At 41.9% G+C, this 11,074-nt stretch overlaps 1 long non-coding RNA gene across 1 annotated transcript; it reads left to right on the forward strand.

Moving 5' to 3' along the window:
* The first annotated feature begins 8,971 nt into the window (after positions 1-8,971).
* On the forward strand, positions 8,972-9,496 carry LOC115159008 (uncharacterized). The gene is made up of 2 exons (XR_003868810.1): positions 8,972-9,001; positions 9,402-9,496. It is a non-coding gene; the product is annotated as an uncharacterized LOC115159008 (long non-coding RNA).
* Positions 9,497-11,074: the final 1,578 nt, after the last annotated feature.

Below are 11,074 nucleotides of genomic sequence, written 5' to 3' on the forward strand. Positions count from 1 at the left end.
TCCCTGCTGTAGATTTGGAACAGCCCATCAGTAACCTGGTAGCCATTGACTCTCCATTAAACCCGAGGGGAGAGGGGACCGTGGCGAGTCAGTCATACTGCAGTGAGGGCTGGCATACAGCACCACAGGGTTATCTAGAAGCCCCACAAAATATTAAAATATACAGTGTTGTCATTCTAACTGCAGTAGGCTTTGTCATGCAGAGTGTGGGGGGGAGAAAGTTTGAGTTCGTTCTACTCTAACCCCATCCTGTTGTCCCAGCAGGATTCTTTCTCTCCTGTCTCCTGATTTAAATGTACATATCCTTCCTCCAGCAGACCGCCCATTCCGGGGTGTTACTGCACTCACAGACCTGCATTTCACAGGTAACATACACTAGCTAGGTGTCAAGCAGGAGAATTGTGGGAGGCTACTGACAGACAGAAACCAGCACCTGTAGAATGCATTTTCCCCCTGATTGCAGGAAAATACCTCTATGCAAAAGGGGCTGTTGAGCTGAGGAAGGTGAGCATGCCACAGATGGCATCATTACCATCATCATCATCATCATCATGGTGTCCCTCTGATCCTTATTATAGCAGCTCTGTCCTATTATAGAGCCTGTGTCCTACTGTGACCTCCGACTCATTATCATCACAGGACTCCCCCTGGGTCCCCTCTACCTCACCCGCCTCACCCCTCACCTTCTCCATACGCATGCACAAACACGCATCGCCGCCTCCTGCCTCCTCCCTGCCTTACCCTTATCCCTCTGTGTCCCCCATCATGCACGGACACAAGCGCACACACACTCACACACACTCACCTCCTCCTGCCTCCCTCTCTCAATTATATTGCAGGTTGGCTCGTGTCGACACCTTTCCAGATTTGGATGCCTTTGATTGAGAATTCCCCACCTCAATCTCCTCAGTTCCCATACTTAGCCCTCCCGAGGGCTCTCTGGAGCTACTCTGTCACACACACATAAGCACTCATGCACACACACCTTTCTGCTTCACTGTGACCTTAATGAGGACTAATTCTCTCTCTCTCTCTCTCTCTCTCTCTCTCTCTCTCTCTCTCTCTCTCTCTCTCTCTCTCTCTCTCTCTCTCTCTCTCTCTCTCTCTCTCTCTCTCTCTCTCAATTCAAGGGGCTTTATTGGCACGTTAACATATGTTAACATTGCCAAAGCAAGTGAAGTAGATAATAAACAAAAGTGAAATAAACAATAGAAATGAACCGTAAACATTACACTCGCAGAAGTTCCAATAGAATAAAGACATTTCAAATGGCATATTATGTCTATATACAATGTTGTAACGATGTGCAAATAGTTAAAGTACAAAAGGGAAAATAAATAAGCATAAATATGTGTTGTATTTACAATGGTGTTTGTTCTTCACTGGTTGACCTTGTGGCAACAGGTCACAAATCGTACTGCTGTGATGGCACACTGTGGTATTTTACACAGTAGATATGGGAGTTTATCAAAATTGGGTTTGTTTTTTTGAATTCTTTGTGGATCTGTGTAATCTGAGGGAGATATGTGTCACTAATATGTTCATACATTTGGGCCAAATAGCATTCTAGTTTGCTCAGTTTGTTTGTTAGCCTTCCCTGTAGCTCAGTTGGTAGAGCATGGTGTTTGCAACACCAGGGTTGTGGGTTTGATTCCCACGGGGGGCCAGCACAGAAAAAAATGTATGATATGTATGAAATTGTATGAAATGTATGCATTCACTACTGTAAGTCGCTCTGGATAAGAGTGTCTGCTAAAATGTTTGTTAATTCTTTCCAATGTGTCAAGTAATTATCTTTTTGTTTTCTCATGATTTGGTTGGGTCTAATTGTGTTGCTGTCCTGGGACTCTGTGGGGTCTTTTTGTGTTTGTGAACAGAGCCCCAGGACCAGCTTGCTTAGGGGACTCTTCTCCAGGTTCATCTCTCTGTAGGTGATGGCTTTGTTATGGAAGGTTTGGGAATCGCTTCCTTTTAGGTGGTTGTAGAATTTTACGGCTCTTTTCTGGATTTTGATAATTAGCGGTGTCGTGTCTTTGGTATCATTTAATTGAAGACTATTATTTTATCAAATCGATTCTCTGTAATTATTATTACGTGATTAAACAAACCATGTAAATGTAATTAACTAGGACGTTGGGGCACCAAGGAAAATCTTCAGATTACAAAGTTATAATTTTCCTAATATAACTCTTCAGATATTTTAATATCTGATCAATTAGTCTTCTAATGAATGAATTATTCTTTACCTCACGTTAGTCTCATTCCAAACGTTGTAAATTGTTGGTTATCTGCACGTACCCAGCCTTTACTATGAATCATCCATACACCAATTGTCTTAAACATTTATTTATTAACTAACTAAATAATCACAGAAATGCATAAACAAACAAACAGTAGATATGGTTACAAGGAAATGATAGGGGAGGTTCCCTAGTGGGCTAAGCCGATATGATGGCTTGGTGGACAAAGGGAAGTGGGTGTGGACTGAGAAGGGCGGGAAAGACAAAAGAGTCACTACACAGTTGATAATTATATTCATTTAAATGCTAATCCTTTGTACATGAATGCTCACTCATTCAGGAATAATTGCAATCAATATATATTTACGCCCAGTGTGTCGTCGTGATCTCTGTTGGAATCGTCCGTCTTTCTGTCGGAAAGTTTATCTGAGCGTCTCTCTGCTTCCCTGAGGTCTTTCGTGGTTAGAATGGATACCTCAGAGTACCATTCAGAAATGTTCTTATAGATAGATGTTTCAGTGGTTGTCGGTCTTCGCATCCCAGGTTGACATTATTTCTAGCTGCAGACTAGTAATTAGTATTTAAAATTTGCTCTTATTCTGTCAGGATCGATAGTCTCAGAGTTTAACCATTTCCACCCGTGTAGCCAATGCTCCACGTGGTATGGTTAGGAATTCAACAACCATTACAACCTTAGCGTAAACTGAGGTTTTTGTGGTCTCTACTCAAACCTTTGCCCCCTCAGCTGACCGAGGTATGTATGGTCTGAAGTGGGTTTCTTCAGGTGTGGGTTTTATTCGTAACAGTAGAAAAGGTCTGTCCCATGAGCCAGATCATGTCTGTGCTCACGGGGGCGGGCCAATGACTCAGTTAAACTTTAAAGGGAATACAATTCTCTCACATTAACCATTTAAAATCACATTACATCATTTCACAAATAGTTCTATCTTTACTCATTAATTTTATACAATAATTAGACGGAAACCTCATAATGGAGGTTCCTGTATAAACAGAGTTATGGTAATGTAGCTGTATTGTCTTTCATGAGGTCACAAACATGAAACAAATCGGACCGGGTCATAGCTGGCTTCTCCACCGACCGTTTACACATTCTCCAAACATGGATATTGTTCAGTTCTCAAGTTCTGCGATGTAGAAGAAGTTCCTTTGTTCTCTCTATGTGTCTCTTTCTGCATGGCCAGGCGGAGAGTCTCCTCCAGGAATTTACGACCTGAGATTACAGAACCTGGGTGTAGAAGAGGAGAGAGGGGGAAGTCACTAGCTATACCCAAAGTGGGCCACGTCATGACAGCAGGTATCGGCCTAATTCTGCTCTGCATGCATTATTTGGTGTTTTACGTTGTACACAGGATATTTTTGCAGAATTCTACATGCAGATTCTCAATTTGGTGTTGGCCCATTTTGTGAATTCTTGGTTGGTGAGCGGACCCCAGACCTCACAACCATAAAGGGCAATGGGTTCTATAACTGACTCAAGTATTTTTAGCCAGATCCTAATTGGTATGTCAAATTTTATGTTCCTTTTGATGGCATAGAAGGCCTTTCTTGCCTTGTCTCTCAGCTCGTTCACAGCTTTGTGGAAGTTACCTGTGGTGCTGATGTTTAAGCCGAGGTATGTATAGTTTTTTGTTTGTCTGTCTCTCTCCCTCTCTCGCACACTCTCTCTCTTTCTGTGTCTTCCTCTCTCTGTTGCTGTCTCTCTCTATCAAGAGATATCTCTCTCATTAAACATTTTCCTCAGTAGCCTACTGTATCTATGTGTGTCTTAATTCTCATCCATTTATGTTTGATTAATTCATGTCTCATCCATTTATGTTTGATTAATTCATGTCTGTCTCATGAACTTCTACTATTGACATTTAGATCGAGCGTGTTCTTAATGCACTGGTTAAATATACTAGGACAACAACAATACTGCTCATTACAAATTCATTCCACAACAGAATGCATTCAAAGCGAGCATTTTAAAAATAAAGTGACAAAGAACTGAAGGAAATTCAGTTTTTACCCTAGTTAAATAATGCCCTTTTTGTTGAAGAAAATTGTCAAATGAAATCACACTGCCAGATTATAATGAGTTTTATGGCATTTTTCCACAGATTTGAACTATTTTGCCCCATGAAAATGTCGCCCCAAATACACATCAGACACACAAAAAGTAAGTCCAGCCATGTCAGATGAAGAGAGAGAAAAAGAGAGAGACAGAGGTATAGAAGAGGTCCTGAGTGAGGAGGGTTGAGTGCTGAGAGAAGGGCCTGAGAGTCTGGGTCAAAATACAAAGATGAAAAGTAAATATTGTAAATGTGCTGCTGAGCCAGAAAGTCAGTGAGTTTAGGAATATACTGCTGTGTGATGGATGAAATATTGATGCACATGCACGTATGCATGCATGAACACAAACACACACAGAGAGAGCCAGGAATAGTGCTGTAGTGTGATGGATGGGCTCTTTATCATACAGGTGTAGTTTTACTCCTCCCAGAGGAGGCTGGATAAAGTGGCCATTTACAATCGTGAGCATATAACACACACACTAAATTGCAGCTAAGCTGGCACCTCTAAGGGTTTCACATCTGGACTCACATTATGGTGTTTGAGTGTATGTGTGTGTATGTGTGTGTTTGCCTAGACTGCACCGAGTGTCCTGCAGGACACTCACTGTAAAGTTTCCTCTCTGTTTCTCCCCATCCACCTCTGTCCTTCCCCCTTCTCTCTACCAGTCTCACTGACCAAACACACCTCCGGCCCATTTTCCCCCCACTCTTTTGCTCTCGGGCTCTCTCTCAATCTATATCTCCCTTTCTTTCTCTCTATCTCTCTCTGATAAGACTACTGCAGCTGCAAACATTCTAATTACAAGTGGCGACCTGTCATTCAGGGCAGGTGGGGCTTGAGACCCACATTTTTAGCAACAAAAAAAACAAACAACATTTTTTGGGGGGGGCTTGTCTGTTTTGCATGTTGCATTAATACATGTCACATATCAGTGGCAAACAATGTAAAAAAAATATATACATTATTGAGTTAATAAAGCCGCATACAAACATGGTCTCTTTTTTGTTTTCTTGAGTAAGGCAGCTCCAAAATGCAGGTGTTTCAGCCTAGCTCAGGGCTTTCTGTGGTGGTGGGGCGAGCCAACAGAAAATACAGAGTGTTGCACCATGATTGGCTCAGTGTTCCGTCACTCATGGGGACACTACGTCACCGCCAAGTCCAAGGGTTGACTTCAAAAATTCTATCCCCTTGGGTGCTGCCATAGAGTTACATTGGAAGTGCCCATCCAAGAAGGCTCAAGGTCATTTGCCACAGATAAAATGACATCAAATCACGTTATATGTACAGTAGCTTTGATTGGACTGATCATGTCAACATTGTACTTTCAAAATCTTAGCTAGCAGCCATCATCATGAATCAAGTCGACAATGTACTGGCAAATCATTATTAATCCTTGTCATATGAAGATAAGTAATGAAGAGAAATTATAGACAAAATGTATCAGTGCTCATCGGCCATTGGACATAAACATTACACAACAAGTTGGAAATCGCAAATTCTACAATGAGTGGTTTGGAAGGAATCAGTTATAGAGGCTGTGTGATCCCAAATCTGGGAATAAGGGGCTCTTTTCTAAGTTTAAAATGATAAACATTCAACATTGGCCATGCTGTCAATGAATCATGATTTGTGCCGCGCTCAAAACAACTGTTAACTCGGAACTGCAAAAACTTGACTTCAGTTCAAGTCAACTGGAAAGTCGGGAATAAACGAGCCCCGACTGGAAAAATGTGTTTTGAACAGTCATCCAGCCTCTTCCTAGAGCTACGACCTGAAGATCAATGATGTCATCATGATTCAATCTTGTTTTTTCAGAGATACCAGTTGTTTTGAAAACACTATAAATCCAGAGAATGCCAGACTTTGATGACAAACTTTGCCCACGAAGGACCGCCGTCCACCTTCCTGTTCAAGTGAGCACAGCACAACGAGGTGAGTCCAAAAAGATATTGTATTCCGCTGCATAAATGATGTAATATTCCAGGGAGATATGTATGCTGTAGCTAAGAAAGTAATACTAAGTGTATGTTGTTTAATAAGCTGTTAATAGCCCATGTGCCTCACCCTAGTCATTTGGTCTATTTACTCCTCTTAATTTCGCTTACTGTTCTGACTTGGTGGTGCACATGTAGCCTATAACCTGTTTTAGAGAAATGTAATCATAGAATATTGTAAGAGCTTTCATTGTCTGCTTATATGCCCCCTTTATTTATCCTACGGTTCTGACATAGTGTACAGGGAGAACACTGTAAGAATGACCCATGTTCTAAATTCTGTCGCTGTACATATCAAAAGTGCTGAACAAATAGTTATATTGACTACATCCATCGTCTCTCGCTCATTAATGTCTTAATCGAAATTACGTGTTGTCTCTTATCCGTTTGTCGTCCCCTTATGCCATAGTTTGTACATCTCAATTGTCATTAGAAACCACATTTGTTTAAGCAAGTCAGCCATATCAGCTATAGTTTTTTAAAAGGCAGTAAATGAGGCTGAATGAACTGTTTCGCTGCCAAACAAGGCTCTACTGATAACCAGGTGTAGCAGTGGTAAGATGTTGGGACTGCTGTTGGGCCAGCTTTACAATATGTACTGTAGGCCCAAACAGTTTGTGTGCACCGTTTGTCACCGTTATAGTGCAAGTAATGTATTGTTTAGTGTTGTGTTGTGTAGTGCAATTAATGTATTGTTTAGTGGCTTTGCTGGCATCAAGATTTACATGCCACTGCTTATTACTCACCTCATTATTGTAATTCATACCAATGACTGCAGATAATGCACCAACCCAGTCTACCACCGTTATTGTTGCTCACGTTCTTCAGTTTTATTTTTGTGTCTTTTACTTTAGTTTTTTTACAGCAGCTTCAAACAGCTGAAAATACAATATTTTTGGTTATGGAAAATAGGTTTCACAGTGGTTTAGATAGTATAGTGTAGAGAATCATTGTACTATCTTATTTTGTCATAAAAACTGAAATTAGGCAAACTATTAGAGTTTTAGCAATCAGGAAATTACAGAGCGATTTATGTATAGTGCAACTTTAATCATCTCTGTCCTCCTTATCCCTTTATATATATCTTTTTCTCACTCTCTCTCTCTCTCTCTCTTGCTCTCTCTCTCTGTCTGAATCACATACATACACACACCGATCAGTGGCAGTCGGTTTTGTTTAAGATGGGGGAGGACGATTTTTATGAGCATGGTCTTATTTCTTTTCGAGCATATTGGATGACTGTCATTCATATTCCATTCCCCCAGTTCAATGTAACAGCGATAGGTTTAGGCTACTACATGATACTCACATTGTCACGTCCTGACCAGTATAAGGGTTATTGTTATTGGAGTTTGGTCAGGACATGGCAGAGGGTATTTTGTTTATGTGATTCGGGGTGGTGATTTATGTAGTGGGGTGTTTGATTTATTATTTCTGGGTTTTGGTCTATGTTTTGTATTTCTATGTTCTTTCTGGTTTGTTGTATTTCTATGTTTAGGTTGATGGGGGGGTTGGACTCTCAATTGGAGGCAGGTGCTTTCTCATTGCCTCTGATTGAGAGTCCTATATATGGGTAATTGTTTGGTTTGGTGTTGTGGGAGGTTGTTTCTTGTTTTGCCTGTGTGAGCGTGACAAGACTGTTTGTTGTTCGTGCGTTCTTCATTTTGTTATTTTGGTGTTCTCTTTATTTTAAAATAAATAACAAGATGAGCATCCGCATTCCTGCTGCGTTTTGGTCCTCTATTCCCGACGACAACCGTTACACACATTTAACCTATACCAATTATAAGGTTGCTACAACCTAGCCTATGAATGAACGTTTACATGGTATGCTAGGTAAACAGGTCGAGAGAAATTTGAATAGTCAAGGTGACAGACATTGACACATTCAATACCGCCTTACGCACTCTTGCCTGCATCTAGCTGATCTAGGGTGCAATCTTTCGTCAAACAGTTGCAAACATGAGTTTCTATTGGACAAATTCAGGTATGTTTATCCCCATTTCATTCCGTTCGCATCAATTTAATTCAACAGAATCGGTGGAATGAATACATCTCTGATCACACGCAAACACAGCTCACTTTCATAGCAGCCACAATACATACAGCATGATCCCTTTGATTGTTGTATAATTTCTTCTTGCATCTACACACTCTCCTTCTCTCACCTTTTCCCTTCAGTGCACAACACATCAGCTGTCTGTGACCAGGTGAAAAAACCTTTCCAAGCCAAACCTTCATACCATAACCGCAACACACAGCCTACATCATTATCACCATATTATAACGTCATAGTCAACATAGCTACTAGAACTAACGCATTAGTAAACATGCTACAATCATGCAGTACAGTGTACAGTCAGCAAGGATTTTAGCAGTTACACTGGCGGGCCCGGTTGGCAATAAATTAGTAAAACCAAAAGCTTACCTTGACTTGGAAGACTTCCAGTGTTGGATAGCCAGCTAGCTAACATATCCCTCTCTGTTTCATTAGGGTGTTTGAGTAGGCTTAACTTCCTCGCTGCATTCGCTAGCTAAGTAAGGGAAAGTGAAAATGAAAAAAAATAAATACAGAATATAGTTAGCTCTCTCTCTCCCACTCGCTTCTCCTTCATTTCTTAAGAAATTAATTTGTTCAAAACTGTTAAACTATTGTCTTTCTGTAACGCTTGTTGCAAGGAGAGGACCAAGGTGTCATAAGCGTCGTTGTAGGGAGCGGACCAAACTGCAGCAGATATAGTGAACATCTTCTTTTTATTAGAAGGAAAAACCAAAAATACACTTACACAAAACAAATGATGAAAAACAGTCCTGTAAGGTGCTCAGACTATACACGGACACAACCACCCACAAACACAAGTGAAAACACACACAACTAAATATGGCCTCTAATCAGAGAATACAAGAAACAGCTGCTTCTGATAAGAGGTCATTGACAAAACTAACATAGATATAGAAAAACCACATAGAAATAGAAAACATAGAACATAAACCAAAAACCCCGAAACACACTAAACAAACACCCCCTGCCATGCCCTGTCCAAACTACAATAACAAACAACCCCTTTTACTGGTCAGGACGTGACACAAGGTGCAGCGTGGTACTTGTTCATCATGTTTATTAGTTCTGAACACTGAATCAAAAACAAAGTGGAACAAAGCGCAACAGCTCTGTCAGGTGAAAAACACAAGACAGAAAACAACTACCCACAAAAACCCTGTGGGAAAATGCTACCTAAGTATGGCTCCCAATCAGAGACAACGATAGACAGCTGTCCTTGATTGAGAGCCATACCCAGCCAAAACAAAGAAATACACATAACATAGAAAACAGAACATAGAATGCCCACCCTAGTCACACCCTGGCCTAACCAAAATAGAAAACAAAAACCTCTCTATGGCCAGGGCGTGACACTTTCTCTCTCTTTGAGCCAACTACTCACTACATTTTATGCACTGCAGTGCTCGATTCATTCTCTGATCCTTTGATTGGGTGGACAGCATGTCAGTTCCTGATGCAAGAGCTCTGAGGTTGGAGGATGTCCTCTGAATGTTGTCATAATTACTGTATAAGTCTATGGAAGGGGGTGAGAACCACAAGTCTCCTAGGTTTTGTATTTAAGTTAATGTAATGTACCCAAAGAAGTATGGGCGGAAACTAGCTATCCTCCGGTTACACCATAGTGCTACCCTACAGAGTTCTGTTGAGGCTACTGTAGACCTTCATTGTGAAACAGTGTGTTTTAATCAATTAATTGGTGATGTGAATATACACTGCTCAAAAAAATAAAGGGAACACTTAAACAACACAATGTAACTCCAAGTCAATCACACTTCTGTGAAATCAAACTGTTCACTTCGGAAGCAACACTGATTGACAATACATTTCACATGCTGTTGTGCAAATGGAATAGACAACAGGTGGAAATTATAGGCAATTAGCAAGACACCCCCAATAAAGGAGTGGTTCTGCAGGTGGGGACCACAGACCACTTCTCAGTTCCTATGCTTCCTGGCTGATGTTTTGGTCACTTTTGAATGCTGGCGGTGATTTCACTCTAGTGGTAGCATGAGACGGAGTCTACAACCCACACAAGTGGCTCAGGTAGTGCAGCTCATCCAGGATGGCACATCAATGCGAGCTGTGGCAAGAAGGTTTGCTGTGTCTGTCAGCGTAGTGTCCAGAGCATGGAGGCGCTACCAGGAGACAGGCCAGTACATCAGGAGACGTGGAGGAGGCCGTAGGAGGGCAACAACCCAGCAGCAGGACCGCTACCTCCGCCTTTGTGCAAGGAGGAGCAGGAGAAGCACTGCCAGAGCCCTGCAAAATGACCTCCAGCAGGCCACAAATGTGCATGTGTCTGCTCAAACGGTCAGAAACAGACTCCATGAGGGTGGTATGAGGGCCCGACGTCCACAGGTGGGGGTTGTGCTTACAGCCCAACACCGTGCAGGACGTTTGGCATTTGCCAGAGAACACCAAGATTGGCAAATTTGCCACTGCCGCCCTGTGGTCTTCACAGATGAAAGCAGGTTCACACTGAGCACGTGACAGACGTGACAGAGTCTGGAGACGCCGTGGAGAACGTTCTGCTGCCTGCAACATCCTCCAGCATGACCGGTTTGGCGGTGGGTCAGTCATGGTGTGGGGTGGCATTTCTTTGGGGGGCCGCACAGCCCTCCATGTGCTCGCCAGAGGTAGCCTGACTGCCATTAGGTACCGAGATGAGATCCTCAGACCCCTTGTGAGACCATGTGCTGGTG

Source organism: Salmo trutta, chromosome 22 (assembly GCF_901001165.1).
Source record: "Salmo trutta chromosome 22, fSalTru1.1, whole genome shotgun sequence".
NCBI classification, from domain to species: Eukaryota; Metazoa; Chordata; class Actinopteri; order Salmoniformes; family Salmonidae; genus Salmo; species Salmo trutta.